At 41.4% G+C, this 18,726-nt stretch overlaps 1 protein-coding gene across 1 annotated transcript in view; it reads left to right on the plus strand.

Annotated features, from left to right (window-relative positions):
* Nucleotides 1–651: 651 nt before the first annotated feature.
* The window catches only part of HOPX (HOP homeobox), a 31,772-nt gene continuing 13,697 nt past the window's right edge, over nucleotides 652–18,726 (plus strand). The window contains exon 1 of the mRNA XM_079154776.1: nucleotides 652–780. The gene's annotated coding sequence lies outside the window, so the exon portion shown is untranslated. The remainder of the gene's footprint in view (nucleotides 781–18,726) is intronic.

The raw sequence follows: 18,726 nt of genomic DNA on the forward strand, positions 1-18,726 counted from the left end.
CTCACTTGCTCCCCCTTGCCGTGCATCTTCCCACAGCCTTGCTCACACACTGCCTTTTGATTGGCGTTCCTGTGGGAAATCTTTCAACTCTTAGATAGGAATTTCATTAGCAAAGGAAGGGGTAGGGAGGGAGGAGCAAAGCACAGGTGCAGACAGGGACAGGAGAAAACACTGTTCGAAGGGGACATAGAATTGTCTCATATTGGCTGCCCTCTCCTTTAATTGTTCCTTATTTGTACATGCTGCGTCCAGAGGGGAAACCACTTTTCATTAATTGGGCAATTGTCCAGGTACTGAGCCGGGCATCCCGCCTGCAGAGCTGTGAAGTCAACACCAGACCTAAACTTCGAAATGAAGCAGCATCTAAGTGGAAACTTGTTCCTAATAGGGAAGTTGGGGAAGGGTCCAGGGTCCTATTTCTTTTCCCCTTCTTCCTGCAGCTGCATCTTCCATCCAATCTTGGTGAAGAGTCTTATTTGGCTAAGAGGACAAGGATGAGGAGGGTGGGAGGGGAAGTTCCACGGGACTCTCAGAAGTCACCGCCTGGGTATCAAACCTGAATAACCAGGAGAGACGTAACCTCCCTCTGCAGACTCTCTGTTTCCCTCCTGCCCACGCCGCAGGTTTTTCAGGTCCTTGCTTGAGTGTGCATTCTCGGGCGGGCGTAAACAAAAGTGCTATCAGCAGCCTGCGTCAGCCAGCCAAGCTATTTAAGCAGGCTGGCATCAGCAAACGCAGCTTCCAAACCCACAGCTCTGGGCTCCCTTTGGCCACTTGCACGTAAGTAACTCTCAAAGGTCTGCCTTTAATGCAGAGAATGAACTTGCATAGAAACTAGACCAAAATGCTATAGTTACGACAATTGCTTTTCTGTTGGAAAACAGTGGAGGTGAAAGGGAGAATAAAAATGTAACAGCAGGGAGCCAGAGAAGGCTGCTGGGCTTAGGACGCCAGACCCAGCCGAATTTGGGTGAAGCAAGAGGGAGTCCTTGTTGACTTTTGGTCAGCAGGCAAGGTATTTTCTTTTTGCTCTCTTCCTATTAAGACACTTTGAAACTAGCATTTGTGTAACTGTGCCAGATGCATACAGTTTGTGGTTTAGAAGCTGATAATTGTTACTATACATTTCAGCCTTTTTTAAGACCAGACATAATATTGTTTAAAAATATTTTTTTTTGTGTTGGACGTAAAGGAGAGGGGACATCTCTGGAATGAGTAGAGGTGGCTTGATTATGAATTTGCAGTGTTACTTACTGTACTTCTTGTTATCATTCTCTAAATAACAATGAGAGCACTGATCTTGTTTAAGATGAAAAGAAATCCTGAATCTGGGGTTTTGAGGAAATGGAGGTTTGTGATTTTTTTAACTCGGGTATTCAGGTGTAAGGAGAGCCCTTGAATAAAAGGACTCAACATGCCACACTGCTTAGGTGAGAAGCTGTTGAAGAGAAGAAGCGTGCCAATAGTTCCCGGGCAGCAGACAGCACCTGGAGTGTTTATCACACCCTGAGGTTAACCCTGGCATAACCGGGGCAGGCAGAGAAATACAGGTACTGGGGAGGTGGGGAGGGAGAAAGAGGGAGCAGATTGCAGAGGATTTGTAACTAGACATCATATTTATAAAATGTATATAGGACAATAAAGAAAGACAGTGGATTGGGTCCAGAGTCTAGTGATTAAGGGACGGGCGAAAGTCAGGAATCTTTTCCATGTATTCACCCCCAGCCACTTCCCTGTCCTCAACCCACATCTTGAAGCTCACTTTCTAGACCTCTGGAAGTTCACAGACCCTAAATTAAGACGCACTGGTTTAAGATCATGCTTTATTTTTTAGCTGGGTTAAAGCTGCTGACTGAGGAGCCTGCAGAGAAGTAGCGGGAAGTTAAAACTCTTAACTAGAGGGGCACTTCTTGGTCACTAAACCAAAGCTATTGTAAGTTTACAAAGGCCTTTTTTTCAATCCAATAAATAATGATTAAGGTATTTCTCTGAGCAAAGATCAGTCAGGGGCTGGGAGGAGGGAAAGAAGAAATAAAAGGACCCTGGCCTTAAAATATTTTGTTTTTATAGTGCCAGGGATCGAACCCAGGGCCTTGTGTATGTGCAGCATGTTCTCTACCAACTGAGCCATACCTCCAGCTCCTGGTTTTCACATGTAAAGTCCAAGGACATAATATTAAGAAGCAACAGTATTTACTGCACGATTCCATTTGTAGAAGATACACATTCATCTGTAGTACAGGAAGATAGATGGGGATTGCCAAAGGCAGAGGAACTTTTGCGGGGTGATGGATCTGTTCACCATTGTGACTATGGTAACCATTTCTTATTGTGAAAACTTACCACATTGTATACTACGAACACATGCATAATTATATGTCAATTATAGCTCGACAATACTGTGGCAGTACTGTAACAACATAGTTCTTTTTATAATTAAATTAGCCTATGTGACATGAAAATAAAAGGAGTAATATTGGAAAAAAATAAAGAAATTAAGTACGGGATAAGACAGGATCATAGACCTTTTAGGACTAGAAAGGTCTCTAGAGATCATCTATCCCAAAGATTATTGGATCTGGAGAACCTTTTTAAAAACATCAGGACTCAGCTCCACCCCAGTGCAATTAAATCAGCAGTTCTCTGGTCACAACTCTGACCTTGGTTATTTTCTTGGTTTTTGTTTGGGTAGCGGGTGAAACCCAGGGCTTCACACATGCTAGACAAGCGCTTCACCACTCAGCCACATCACCAGCTCTTTTATTGTACCTTGAGAGGGTAGGGATGCCCCCCAGCCCCACCACCACTATGTCCCAGGGTAGGGGGGCTGGGAGGCCCAGGGAGCATAGTAATGGGAGCTTACAGGATGAGGACGAGGCTGCTCTGGGTCCTCAAAGTCACACTTCCGGCTCTAGCTAGGGTACCCAGCTCCTTCCAAGAGAATTCTTGGAACTCAGAAGTGCTCCAGGCAGCAAACTGCAGGAACCACTCTGAGCCTCAAAGGTGCATTATTTAAGGATTGTGCTAATGAGTCAAAAGGGAGGGTGAGAAGGGATGTTTGAAAACTAAAGCCTCTTTTTGTTCCCTACATAATATCTGATCTAAGCAAGGGGATAATAATTATTGAAAGGAATCTCTGCGGAAGCATGGGGCTCTCTGCTCTGGGGCATAGCCAAGTTGCTGGTTCAGGGAATGGCATGAGTTCTCGGCATTGGGATGAGCCTGTCTGGCACAGGGTCTTTCCACTGGGATTTCCAGAGCAGCCCTGGGCAAAAGCCTGAGTGGGCGACGTTTGTCTTTGTGACTTGCACCCTTCCTGTCTGATCCTCACCTGCTCCTCAGCACTTGTGTGGGTGCAGGTGCTGGTAGGGCTGGGGTGTGGGGACACAGCATCTCTCTGCCCTGCCTGGCCAGCTGGCCATGCTTTGGAGGTTTCCCATCTCCCCCTTCATCTCAATGTGCCATTTCTCAGGTCTTATTCTCTCAGGCCTTACCTACCCATCTTTGGGAAACTCATTAAAGTCATAATGTTAATAGACAGTAATTGCTTAATGTGCGGTGCCCCCCCTGGGATATTAAGTAGGTTCCATCCAGATAACATATCGGGGAGTTCTTTGGAATGTTATGTAAACATGATTGCCATTTGAATTCTAAAATGGGGCCATCAGGAGAATTGGTTTTAGGTAAAATATATAAACCCTACAGGTCAGAATTTCAAAAACTTGCTGGTAGAAAGTATGCCCAGGTAGTGGGATTTTCAGTAGAATTCTTCAAATAACATCCTGTATGCAACCATCTCTAGACGGTGGATAGATTTCTTTTAATGAATTAGACCACTCTTTGTTAAATGTATTTATACTCATTTTACTTCTATTTCTGAAAAATGAAGGGTCCATCCTAAGGTCTCCAGAGTAGAGACAAAATGTCAAGAAATTCTGTTTTGTTTATACTGGGGATTAAACTCAGGGGTACTTAATCACTGAACCATACATCCCTAGCCCTTTTTATTTTTCATTTTGAGACAAGATCTCACTAAGTTGCTCGGGGACTTGCTAAGTTGCTGAGGCTGACTTTGAACTTGAAATTCTCCTGCCCCAACCACCAGAGCCACTGGGATTAGAGGTATGCACCACTGGGTCCAGCATAGGGTTTTAAAACTATTTCCTATTCCTTCTCTGGAACAGAAAGCAGGCACCAGCAGAGCAGCTTAACCACTTGTAGTGACCAGGAGCCTTCTTCCTTGGGGAAATGTAGGCCTCCGCCTCCCACCCACCCCACTCCATGTGGCTCTCCACCCATGACAGCCCTTTTTATCCCATTGGGAAACAGATTACTTCAGCTCTGGACAGCAAGTGGCAGCTGCATTTGAAATGTTCTGCCCTTGAAGAGGAGTGTGGTGGAACCAGGGATGCCACAGGGAGAGCAGGCCTGGGGAGGGGAGGGTGAAGGTGAGTTCCATCCTGAGCCCTGTGGACTGGAGACTCCGCTCTCATGAAAGGACTAGCCTTTGGCATTGGGGTGGTAGCCAACCCTGGTTTACTGCTACTGTTGGAAAAGTCAAATGCTACTTCCTATCATTCAGAGTTTCACACACACACAGAAAAAAAATTAATTTTTAGAACAAGTGATAGGTTGCTGATAAAATAGGTTTGTATCCAAGGAGAATTTCCACCTTGGATGGTTTTTCTTTCAACATTCCCACTTCTTTATTTTTAGATTCTCTCCGGGTGAAATGGCTTAGTTCAAAGGGTCATTGGACATTTTTTTAACAGGCTGTGTTATGACCTGACCTGGATTAAGGTGTGAGTGTTGTTGAGATTTCCTCAGGCATCTGAAATACCAAGTGAAGAGGGTGGGGGCAGACAACAGAAAAGCGTCCTGTGGCCTGGAAGGATAGATAAAGCGTTAACCTGCCCAGTGAAAAATTGACCCCTGAGGGTCCCCAGGCAGTGCCTGTCCTCCTGGGTTGCATTCATCCCTCCTGCTTACCTGAGGCATGTAGGTGGGGATGCCGTTGAGTCCCACACTGCAGGTGGAAGGAGGCTGTGTCCTAAGTCAGGGGGTGCATCTGCTGCCTCCTGGCCCTGCTCATCAGGATGCCCTGGCTTTCAGTGACCCTGGTGTGGATTGGTATTCCAGTGCTGTAGATTTTGAACGCACATGGGATTGGGGTGTGTGAGTGTGCGACCAAGCAAGTGCAGGACAGGCCGTGCTTTGCAGGTGCTGTCTTTCAGCATTGCAGGTCACAATCCTCCACGTCTCCAGCTTAGGCTATCCTGGCAGAAGGTAGACCAGCTCAGGGAGCAGAGGACTGGCCTGGTGCTCAGGAGCCTGGGCGCTATTTTCTCATCTGCAATAGAAGTGTAAAGTAGGAGGAAATCCAAAAGATCAAGTGGGATTATTAATAGTACCTCCTTTCACTCTCAAAAACACCTGGCCTGACCAATAAACAATCTGGTCACCTATGAATACAATCCATGAAGGTACAAGAGAACACACTGACTTGCCTGGAATTGTAGGATTCAGTTGAGCTGGCTCTGGGACCCAGGCTCCCACACCTCAATCTGGCCTGTGTGTCAAGTTGTTGACTCCTCCTGTGGCTCAGGTTCCCTGTGGGAAGCCTTGTACCTGTACAGCCCAAATTAGAACTGGTTATTTATGTTGGCTCATCAACAAGAAGTTCAGAGTAAATGTGGGGGCTCATGGAATTATTCATCACAAGGTCAAGTTACTCTGTTTGCTTTAGGCTCTTATTAGCTCATAGACATGTTTGGGTAGCACTAGATGCTCTATTAAAGATAGGGAAGTCAGTTTTTATCTATCCCCCATAATTTCTTATAATATACTTTTGGTGGTTTTGATAAAATGTGACCCAACATGAAAACACTGCCAGATCATTTACAAATAACTATTCTGCCCTTGTATGTTAAAAGGAAAGAAAGAAAAAACCTGAGGCAGGTGTTGATCCATTCTGTCTTAGTATATACTGGGCAGGAAGCTAATGACAGTCATTCTAGCCATTGGATCTAGAGGGATCAAGATGGAAATTTCCTGGAATTCTTAAGATCGTGACAGATCTGCTTACATAGTGTAGTCTCTGTTGATGTATCTCCCTTTCCTTCCTGTGTGGCTTCTCCCTAAGGAAATTTACATAAACCACCTTCCTTAGTGCTTATATCCCCTCAGCCCTTTCCAAATTTCTAGTCTACTAGTGCCTAGGAGAAATATGTTTTATAGAAAATTTCAATAACTAATACTGGAAGTATGGTAACCTTATCGAGTCTTCTCATTCTTCACCCTTTGGAGATGCCTAGAACCAGGGTTTATAAAGAAGCAGCAAGACAGCAGGAGGTCACTCCCCCTTGGATTAGCTCATCCACCTGGTTCAGGGTTCCACAACTGCAAAGGGAAGAGAGTCCTTGGAACTAGTTCAAAAGAGTTCCTCCATGACTACACAGCAATAAAAGCACATCTAGAAGGAGCGGCACAAGGCCCTGGTGTGACTCAGCATAGACAAGAGACAGCTAAAGGGCCATGTAATGGTGATGCTGAAAAGCATGGAGGTCAATGGCCAGCTCTCTTTACCTTGTCCTTTAAGGAAAAAAACCAAGCCCAGGGATGGGTGTGTGCTGCAGCACAGGGACATTGAGGCAGTCGGGAAGCATCCCCTCATTGTGCAAAAAACATGTTGAAAGAATTATACAGGCCAGCTCAGGAAGGTGGGGCAATCCATTCCTCTTTTAATTGTTAAGTGTTTTTTGTGTTCCTTTGTTTACTCTTTGTTTGCTTTGACCTCCAGGCTTACATTAACACATTTCTTAATTCATATTATTTGCAAGGTTTTGCATCTCATTCTTGTTTTTCTCCTTCATCTCTCTTTTGAGCTTAGTGCTATTTTTTGAGATCCATGCGTGTTACTGACATTTCTAATGAATTATTTTTCACCACTTATTATTAGTCTGTCATTTATGGAATAGGAAGAGCTTATCCTCTGGGGTTGGCCATCTCTCCTGCCCCTGATTCCCACAAATGATGCATATCCTCAAACATGCTTATCGCCCTTCAGATCTGGCTGTTGGGAGACTCAGGGACGGAAAAGCATGGGATAAATGGCCTGTGTGTCCTTTAGCAATGAAGTACTGATGTGACATCACAAGTCCTATTTCACTTGAACAAATCAAATGAAATAGTCTAAGAAATCATATTATTTCTGAGGTTGAGCAGTTTCTAAGATGTTTTGCCATTTTAATGATTGCTAATTTGATGTTGTCCAAGTTGCCTAATATTACATCCTGCCCAGTATTATGTCCTAGGTCAATGAGAAAGCTGGATTAGTATGTTGTATTTATATAGTGTTTATAATTGATGCTTCCACTCATAAACTTAACCCACCTCATTGAATCCTACAGTAATGCAGTGAAATAGGTGGGGTAGGATGATAACAATGGTAGGTGAAGAAATGAAGTTCCAAAGCAATTTTGAGTTGTTCAAAGTCACTTAGAAAGCAATAGAGCTGGAAGGAGGTTTCCAGTTTTCTGAAGCTCCATCTAGTCTATTTCTGCAACATGTCTAATACTTAGAGATTGAGCTGTTGAGTTCAGAACTGTGCTCTGAGCAGACTTCTAGTGTGTCTGTCCTCTTCAGTTATTTTGTGATGTTAATGAGTAGGCTAAAGCTATGCACCCTCTATTTGTTTACCTTGTTTGTAAAAATAGCTCAATTAGGAGGAAGAAATCAGATTTATATAGCTGAGTATTGTAGCAACAAGTAGGACAGGTGTTTGGACTTTGGCACAATTTGGAGTTCTATCGGGTACCGCTGTGTGTCACTTTATCCGTTACTTAATTGTAGTCATAAAATAAGAATGGTAGTTGGATCATAAAAAACGATTAAAGAGTTTTTGTGCAAAGCTACCATTCCATACTTTCAGAGACTCTTCTGGACTTCTCAAAATGCACAAAGCATCCGAGGAAGCTATGCCTGCTTACTGCGGGCAGAGTACAACGGCCTAAGGAAGGGCACACCCGGCAGCCTTACGGCCTACTGTGGATGCATGTGCAATATCACACATGTCCCTAACTTTCTTACCATGTTATTTGGGCTCGGGCAAAAATGCTGGAGAACCCATTTGATTTTCAAACAAATGAATCATGATTTCACATTCCCAGAATTACAAAGTCAGGCAGTGGGAATGAGAACATTTTGGGAAAAAAGCACTGAATTTTAACATTCTAAGGTGACTGATTGGATGGCAACAGAGCAATGAGACAAGTTTATCTATTTATTCTCTATTATCTGTCTGGCTGTGACTTATCCTTATTAGATGCTTTTGAAATGCCAGGCTAATTTCTGTCATTAGCATTTATGTTTCTGAGTATACAACAAATACGTCTCCCTACCGTGCAGTCTGTTGGTCTAATTAATCTATTGAATGCTCTCCTAAATAAAACAGATTAGGAAGTCAAAGGGTAACCAAAAGTTAATAACATCCTCCAAAACATAAAAGTATATTTATTAGCTACCATTTTTAATTATTTGGGCTATTTTTCCTCTCCCCAAACTATTTAAAAGTTGATCTTTTGGTTATCTGCTTCCATACTTAGTCATGCAAGTTTCTCTTTGGCGTTGATGGTTCTCTTAAGCAAATACTGAGAATTTTCCCCCAGGGCAGAAACCTAGTTGTCTAATTTCTTGGTGCATTAGGTCATCAGACATTTTCAGAGCAGAGATTTGATCATTCAATTTACTTCCCAAATCTCATCCCTTCTGTGTGATCTAGTTTGAAAAGCCCTGTACACACGGCAGGGCCCCATAGAAATCTCTAGGACACACCATTTTTGTCCCTGTTTATATTTGATCATAGGACTGAACTCTGTTTAAGGTGTAATGGATATTCACGCCTACTAAACATTAGCAGGACCATACAAAAAATCCCACAGCAGGCAGAGGCCCAAGCATCATGCATCCTGCCAAGCAATTTCTACCCTACCTTGCAATATAAATGAAAGGTCAGGAAATTTGGAGCTATGCTGTATCCTCTTACCTTTAACCATAGAACTGCAGTGTTGTCTTTCCTTAAGACTGAAAAACAGCCTTCTCTTCATCACTGTGGTGAAGTATATATTATTCTGTCCTCTAAGGGTCTAACAGGTCCAAATTTTACTGATTCATAACAGCAGCAAAGATGCCCAAGTTCAACAGAGCATCTTTACCATCCCAAACTGAGGTGAGGAATTTAGCATCTTGTACATAATAAGGGGACTCAATGTCTAGGCTCGTCTGGGATGCTCCTGGTGTGTGCCTGTTACAGTGGCGCATGTATTCAGAATGTTCCATTTATTTGTAAGTCTTCTAGGTTAGATGACAAATTATATGGCCATCTTAATTTAACAGACATGCTGAATATTAAAAAACACAAGGGTCAAAATTTTTCATCTCCTCAGTTGTCCTTTGAAGAAGGAACTGGGCACAAAGTGTTCAGCACACCAAGGATAAAGCTCAGAATAGGCCTCTCTACTCAGTTTCTTGAGTCAATGACATCAGTAAATTGATGAGGAAGAACATGATAATTTAGAAGCCAGGCTATACCAATCCTCAGAATTTTAGAAGAGGAATGATATTGCTGTCACATGGCCCAACACCATCACTTCTCTGTATTAAGTAATTTGCCAGACACTGTTGCACACATTTGTATTACCAGGAATTTGGGAGGCTGAAGCAGGAGGATCACAGGTTCAAAGCCAGCCTAAGCAACCTAGTGAGATCCTGTCTCTAAATAAAGAATAGAAAGGGCTTAGTGGTTAAGCACCTCTGGGTTCAACCCCTGGTACAAAAAAAGGTAATTATAATACTTGTAGCAATGTGTATCATTTTACACTTTTCTCAGTTGTTGCATTAGCATTCATCACTGAATCACTACTGGAGTAAACAGGCAAGGAAGGAAGTGTCTAGCCATATTTTACAGGAGAACTAAGTTTAAATAAGCTAAATGACACAGCCGAGATCACGTGATGACCAAGTAGAGGAGTTAAAATTGAAATTCAGCTGAGTCCTCGCCCCCTGCTTCCGTTACTCCACACAGTTTAATGCTCTCATTAGTGAGGATTTAAATGTATCCCCTGCGTATCACTATCCATTACAGACACACAGACATGCCCTCTGTGACTAGTGCCACATACCCAAAAGCCCCTAGTTGCCAACTGCCCTGAGCTCTGGTCAGCAACTAAACTGTCCTTGTGTGACAGTGCCACTTGGTGTCTGACTCAGGAAATGTGACCCAAAAAAATCTTTCCTACTCTCTTCCTTGAGGCATCTTGGGTGGAAGGATGAAGAGCAGAGGAGGATGCAGAGTAACTGGTGTTTTCTTTATCGCCCACAGTGAGCATCATTAATCATATCTTAGACAACCTCTGTCTCACATCAACACTCAACAGTCTCGCTCACGGTCCCTGTCTCGCTCTCTTCCTTCCTGTCTGACACAAGTACAGCTCTAATTATTATGCTTTTATATCAAGATGAGGAAAAATCCTACTTCTTGAGGGGAAAATATGCTCTAATCAGCATGAATTCAGTAAGTACTTGGTAATCAATGTTTGAGGAACTGTTCTGAAGACATGACATACAGCAGAATTGTGCTGCAAGTGTCTAATATCTTCAAAAACCCCTGAAAGTCCCATCAATACCTGCATCAAAACCGCATTTTTCTAAGCCAGGTTTGAACTAAAACAGCTTTTCCAAAAGTATCTGCTTCCAAATAAATAACTTCTTTTTAAATCTCACTAGGATATTTTAACAGGATTATTTTCTTTTATAGTTACTAATATGTAGTAATCCCCATCCCCTGGCTTTGTGGGTGTTAGCCTTGGATTCTATCGACACTTATAATATTCTTTATGAAGAAAAGCTTTCCTGAATTCATGGACTTTGGGAAAAGCAACATTTTTACAAAATGGAGATCTCCTCCAAGGGGATTACAGAAACAGCATTGCCCTCCTTCATGTACCCATTTATTTCTAAGAAGGCGGGCTAGGTGCCCTGATTATTTCACAGCATGCTCAAAGAAGAAACTAAACCTTTGTTACTCTCTGCCACCATTTTCCTATGTTGTCACATACAAGATTAAGACAGGAGTTGTGTTATCCATGAGAAGAACCCAGTGTGTATGCAAAGGATTCAGAGTTAATCAATGACGAGTTCACGATTGGAAGTCATTCACAGACACTCTCCCCTCCAGTAATTTTTTTTTTTTTTTTTTTTTTTTTTTTTTTTTTTGTTACTGGGGATTGAACTCAGGGCCTTGTGCTTGCGAGGCAAGCACTCTACCAGCTGAGCTATCTCCCCAGCCCTCCAGTAATTTTTTTATAGTACCTTCCTATTTTCGGAAGGGCATATAGAAAGTCTAGGTCACTGGGAGACTTGTTGTAGGAGGATCCTTAATCAAATTCAATAAAACTCTGCCCATCTAGGGATTAAGTGGTAGCAATAGTCACTAAGCTCCTGCTGGTGTGGTTGAAGTTATTAACCTTCTATTCCATTCCAGAGGATCCTTTAACTTTTTCTCATTTGTGTATCATATGATTCCCTAATGTGCTCTTTCGACTGTATCTGTACCAATGAAAGAGGAGTGTGAGAGGAAAGAAAGCCAGCCAAGTCAGTGGTGCTGGTGGTATCAATGGAAATTACTAGCTGAACTATTGAGCTGGGTCACCAAAATTGAGAAATATGCCACAGAAAGGAAGTATTGCTCCCAGTCTGGTGCCAACCCCAGGGGAGCCAGGGCACTGCCTTGCTCCTGGCCCTGATGGCACCACCCAGCTCTGCTGTCCCTTTAACCACAATCACCCAACAAGGATCTTCATCTACATAGCTGCTCAGTACAAAGAGGAAATACGGTGTAGTGTTTAAGAAAAGTAGATGCAGAAGTCAGACTCACTGGGTTTGAATCTTTACTCTTTCACTTACTAGATTTGTGATTTGGAGGAAGTTGTATGCATCTCCTGGAGTAAGGTGCATAATTTCCATCTGCATCAGTTTGCTTGTGTGTAAAATGCAGATGGGAGTGCCTGTCACAGAGAGTCGCTGTTCCTCCGAGGATTAAGAGAATTAATACAGCAAAGGTACTTAGGACAGTGCCCAGCACATAGTAATTAATAACTTTGTTGTTGCCATGTTGTAAAAACAGGGGTGGGATTTCAGTACATAATTCAACAATAGGAATCAGCTCTACATTGTTGGGGGCTCTGAGAATGGAAAGATATCAAAATCTATAAAGTTAGTCCTTTCTATGTTTATGCTTTGGCTAGTCCTGGTTGTTGAAAATGCAGAGCAGTCTTTTCCTAAGTTATATCCCATTCAAGGCACATAAAATGCCATTGTTTAAGCTCTGTTCAGCAGGCACCTAAAGAGCACCTATTAAATGCCAGATACTTTTTTTTTTGTACCAAAGACTGAATCCAGGGGCACTTAACCACTGAGTCATGTCCCCAGCCCTTTTTTGTATTTTAGTTAGAGACTGGTTCTCACTGTGCAGCTTAGGGCCTCCCTAAGTTGCTAAGGTTGACTTTGAACTCACGATCCTCCTGCCTCAGCCTCCTGAGCTGCTAGGATCACAGGTGTGCACCACCACACCTGGCCAGATACTCTTAATGAATGCTGAGGAGACACAAATGAGAAAAGAGAATGCATCCTCCATGGAAGAGTATAAAACTTGGTGGGGAAAACAGACCCACAGACAAGTTATTTCAAAACAATTTTAGTGTGATCATTACTCTCCAAGGCCAGGAGACCTTCAGAAAGGTTCTCAACTCACTGATTCATAGAATATTTGTTCCTGATTATTATTACTATTGTCTTCCTTACTACTCCTGCCTTATTAATGCCTCCTTGTAAATAGGATAAAGAAATAGAGAAATTAGGGAGTAGTGGTGAGGAATGTGTCAAGAAATTGTTATTTTAGTGAAAATCCCAACGGTGAAATATAACCGAGGCACCATGTAGAGAAGAGATGCTGAAGACAGACATCCCTGTTCCCCGCACCCACCTGTCAGCATGGAGAACTTCCCCCAGGCATGCACTGTGTAAGGAAGCAATATACACAGCATTTGATTTTTTTTTTTTAAACAACGTTCTAATTTCAATCATTGTGCTTTACCATTCCAGAAGGATTAAAAAGAGGCCATAAGTGAAACTTAGAAACTGTTCTTACCAGCTTCCCAGCCTGGAGATACTTCACTTGACATTTAGCTCACAGCATTTAAAGAACAATAACCTGGGTTGGGGATTTAGCTCAGTGGCGGAGTCCTTGCCTAACACAAGCAAGGCCCTGAGTTTTGTCCTTGGTCCTGAAGGGGGTGAAAAAACAATACTCTAGGGGCTGAGGAGATAACTCAGTCGGTAGAGTGCTTACCTTGTAAGCACAAGGCCCTGGGTTCAATCCCTAGCACCCCCCCCCCCAAAAAAAAAATACTCTATCAGAAAGCACTTTACAGTTTAGAGAAATGTCCCCATAATAACATCATGTGAATTCCACAACAAAGTTGTAAGCTGGGTGAAGGTATGAGTTACTATATCCCTTCTTTACATGAGAGAAATGGAAGCTCAGCAAATGATGATTCAATTGATTAGTCCTCGGGACTTCTAAATATTTGACCAAAAGGTCAGGTAAGATAAAAACACTATATTAACTCACATTTTGTTTTGTTCTTAATTCTACTGTGTGTCTTCGAACAAGGGGGTCTCTGAGGCAAGAGAAAAGTTAATTTAAAGAGGAGAACAGGAAAACAGCAAGGTGAATTAGCAACTAGACAGGGCACCTATAAAAAGCATCAGAAATGCAGGTGTATACATTTTTTAAAAGGAAGTACTTCATATTTTTAAGATACAAATTAACAACTAAGATATACAATCCATAGCCAGACTGAAACATCCAAAAGAAAACCTGAACCTACCCTTGCCTGACAGACCTTGCAGGAATAAGGTCCTGGGGAGGGTCTGGTCACTGGTAACCCATTGGAGTGGCATTAATTAAGTATAGTAGGCATTTTAGTCTTCCTACGTCATGATCAAACACAGATGGTCCCAGAAGGACAGCCTGCTCCACTTGTGAATTACCATGGTTCTGCCTGAGCCTCTATCTAGCCTAAAGTTAAAAGTACAGACAGAACAAACTTGAACAATCTCCCCAAGTTATCTGTACCTCAGTTTCTTCATCTGTAAAATGGAGTCAGAACAAAACTTGAAAGGGAGAGTCCGTGACCTTTGCTGTCTGATGCCAAGAGAAGTGTGGAAGTTGGTAAGACTACTTGCTGAGAAGCTGAGAGGGACGCTGGAGAGGCCACAGCCAGCCAGCAACCACCCAGCCCACACTGGTACCACCTGCACCCAGTTCTTCACTAAGATGACAGAGGAAGCTGAAGGAGATGGTACATGCCTTTAAATCCCAGTGACTCTGGAGGCTGAGGCAAAAGAATTGCAATTTCAAGTCCAGCCTCAGCAATTTAGTGAGAACCTGTCTCAAAATAAAACATAAAAAGGAAAAAATAAAAATAAAAAGGACTGGGAAGGTAGCTCCATTGTTAAGTGTCCCTGAGTTTAAACCCAGGTACCAATAATAATAGTAATAATAATAAAATGACAATGACCATGTTAGAGCTCAAAGATCCACAAATGGATTCACCTATAGCTTAGGATTTCTGACCTCAGTACAGCATATGGAGAATGTATGTGGAGGCATAAACCAATCTTGATGTTCATGAAGTCACAAGTTACCTTTATTACCATAGCCAGAATAAAAGGTAGATTCCCTGACGTGTAGAAAAGTTAGTTAACCTCTCTTGACTGTAAAAGAGGACTAATTTCACTTTCACTTCTAAGAGAAAATGTGAGAGAAACTGAAATGGCTAATATCGACCTGCTTGTGGACTGGAGCTCAATGCACTGTGGTAATTAATGATTCTGCATCCAAACATTTGAGCACACTGAGTGTACACATACGTCCTAGTTTAAACTCACAGCCTAATAGTATCTCTTTTTTGTACTTTCTGTTCATCTCTGCATCACTTTCTCTTTATTCAGTCATTTTAAACCCACCTCGGGGCTGGGGAGATAGCTCAGTCGGTAGAGTGCTTGCCTTGTAAGCACAAGGCCCTGGGTTCGATCCCCAGCACCAAAAAAAAAGAAAAAAATAAACCCACCTCTATGATCTTCAATTGAAGACTTTGATATTTACTCTGGGGGGAACTAACAGGTTAACACATTTTTTTTTTTTTCATACCATGGATAGAATGCAGGGGTGCTTAACCACTAAGCCACATCCCCATCCCTAAAGACAAGGTCTCACTGAGTTGCTTAGGGTCTCACTAAGTTACAGAGGCTGACTTTGAACTCTCCATCCTCCTGCCTCAGCCTTCCAAGCCACTGAGATTAAGGCGTGCGCCACTATACCCGGCAGATTAATGCATTTTTAAAGTACATAATCAAGTCCTGATTCCCAGAGTTGTATGGAAGCAAAACTGGTAACTCTTTTTTTCTTTTCTTTTGGTACTAGGGATTGAACTGAGGGGCACTTAACTAGTGAGTCACATCCCCAGCCCTTTTTGTATTTTATTTAGAGACAGGGACAGGGTCTCTTTAGGTTGCTTAGGACCTTACTAAATTTCTGAGGCTGGCCTCAAACTCATGATCCTCCTGCCTCAACTTCTTGAATTGCTGCAATTACAGGCATGCACTAGCACACCTAGCAAAACCAGTAACACTTCTAGATATGATCCAAATGAAAGGTCCTGGTAATTAGTTTTCCATGCCCTTTTTTTTTTTTTTTTTTTTTTTTTTTTTTGGTATTGTTCATGGTGACCAGTGAAAATAACTAAAGTAGCCTGGAGACAGAATTCTAAAAAAAAAAAAAAAAAAAAAAAAAAAAACTCAAATCCCCTTCTGGGCTAGAACAGGAAATACTTTTGCAGAGTAAATAGTAAACATATGGAACCTTTTAACCCCAAGTGGTCATGCAAGCTGAAAATATAAATAGCTTCAACAAGGCTTAGATACTATTTGTGCATAAAAAGAATACACAGTAACTTTGGCAAAAACTAAGATTGACAATACAAGTGTTGATGAGGATGTGGAGAAAAAGAAATGCAGTAGGTGGAAGGGTAGTTTTATTCAACTTGGAAAATGAGTTGATAATATGTGGTAAAGTTAAAGAGCCAAACCCCTGTAATATAAGCCTGTAGTTTTGGACCTAGCAAGACCCCAGAGAACTCCTAATAGGGAGGATGAGACAAGAATGTTCAAAGCACAGTGGCACACACCTGTAATCCCAAACAGACCTTGGAACCATCCTTCCATACAAGTTCAAGGCCAGCCTGGGCAACTTAGAACTTGCCTCAAAATAAAATTCAAAAGGACTGGAGATGTAGCTCTGTGGTAGAACACTTGCCTGGCATGTGTGAGACTCTGGGTTTGATCTCCAACACTTCAAAAAAAAAAAAAAAAGTTGTTCAGGGACACAGTGTTAATAACAGCAAACCAAGAAACAATCCAAGTATCCATTGGTATAAGAAGATGTCAATCAGTCGTGATGTATTCATAAAATGGAATTAGCAGTGAACATGAATGAACATCATGAATGGATGGATCTTGGAAACATGCTGAGTGAAAGAAGCAATTCCCCAAAATATTATATATAGCATGATATCACTTTTAATTATAATTCTTTTTTAATTTATTTTTATTGTAAACAAATGGGATGCATCTTGTTTCTCTGTACATGAAGTAGAGGGATACCGTTTGTGTAATCATATATTTACCTAGGGTAATAATTTTTGTAATTATAATTCTTAATGCATATTAATTGTACAAATTAATCCTCAACAAAATACTTGCCAACTGAATTTAACAGCACATTAAAAAAGATCATATAACATGATCAAGTTGGTTTCAATCCAGGGAAGCAAGGATGGTTCAACATACACAAATTAATAAACAATATATCACAAATAGAATCAAGGATAAAAATCGCGTATCACCTCAATAGATGAAAAAAATCCTTTGATAAAATTCAACATTCTTTCATGAAAAATGCTCTGATCAAATTAGGATCTATCTCAATATAGTAAAGGCTATGCATGACAAACCCATAGCCAACATCATACTAAATGAAGAAAAACTAAGAAGTGTTTCCTCTAAGCAAAGGCACAAGACAAGGGTATCCACTCTCATCACTCTTATTCAATATAGTTCTAGAAATTTTAACCAGATTAATGGGCAAGAGAAAGAAATAAAAGGTATAAGACCATTTTTATACGATTCAATAACAAACAAAACTTTAAAAAAATTTTTTTTAGAAGCTGGGAGCAGTGGTGCATGCTTGTAATCCCAGCGGCCCAGGAAGCTGAGGCAGGAGAATCACAAGTTCAAAGTCAGCCTCAGCAACTTAGGGAGGCCCTAAGCAACTCAGTGAGACCCTGTCTCTAAACAAAATATTTAAAAGGCCTGGGGATGTGGCTCAGTGGTTGAGTGCCCGGGATTATAGCCGTGCTCCACTGAGCTCAGCTAGAACTAATCTTAAAAGCAAAAGAATAAGTAATACAAAATTCAGAATTGTCATTTCCTCTGGGGAAAGGTCAGCAAGGGGATGGAGTTGAGGGAGAATACAGGTAGCTTTAATTTTTAGGCCAGGGTTCACAAAACTAGTGTTTACTTAATTTATGCTTCATAATTTGTATGTGCATAATGTATGTCCTTTCCTTTTCTTTTCTTCTATAGTACTAGGGATTGGACCCAGGGGTGCTCTACCACCAAACTACACCCCTAGTCCTTTTTATTTTTTGAGATAGGGTCTCTAAGTTGTTCAGGCTGGCAGCTTGGATCCTCCTTCCTCAGCCTCCTGAGAGGCTCGGATTAGAGGCAGGTTCCAGGTACGCCTCTATACTAATGATGTTTGAGTGGAAAATGAAAATGTCTATGTCTCTAACTAGATTTGAGAAACAATTACCACTTAGTAATATATTAAAATGAATGTAAATGGAAGTTAAAATTACATTACTGTGACACTCATCTTCTAACTCTAAGCTTTGGGGATTTAATTAGCAGGCAACTGTTCAGAGCTTTGAAAACACTGAAAACACTGCACATTTCTATACAAGCCAGGATTATTATTTCTTTGTAGCTTATTATTCAGTTTTTGATTTGGTAGATTGATAACTGGTATAATATATTTACGTAGTTTGTAAAAATCAACTTCTAAAAGAAACATACAATAAAACTATGCTGAAATTTGCAGGAAGTTTAGGTCCTTTTAAAAAAAAAAAGTATTGCTAATCATTGGTTTACATCTATGACAAAAGTGCTTATTTTGGTGTACTTAGATAAGGCTGCAGTTGGCGGAAATGAAACATTTAAAGTGTCAACCCCTTATGAGTGCATTAGACTTAAAGGAATCAACATTGTGTTAAAAAAAAAAAAAAAAAAAGAAACGATTACCATACTCCTCCTCAATATATTATTTGGTACTAATAATAAACCTCAGGGCACAGTGGATCTCTGGTATGATCAAGAATATGTTTCATTAAGGGGCTGGGGTTGCGGCTCAGTGGTGGAGCGCTCGTCTGGCATGTGTGAGGCACTGGGTTTGACTGTCAGCCCCACATATAAATAAGTGAATAAAATAAAGGTCTATCAGTATCTTAAAAAAAAAAAAGTGTTTAAGAAAAAGAAAAACTTTTTTTT

Source organism: Sciurus vulgaris (assembly GCF_902686455.1).
Source record: "Sciurus vulgaris genome assembly, chromosome: 9".
Classification (NCBI taxonomy): domain Eukaryota; kingdom Metazoa; phylum Chordata; class Mammalia; order Rodentia; family Sciuridae; genus Sciurus; species Sciurus vulgaris.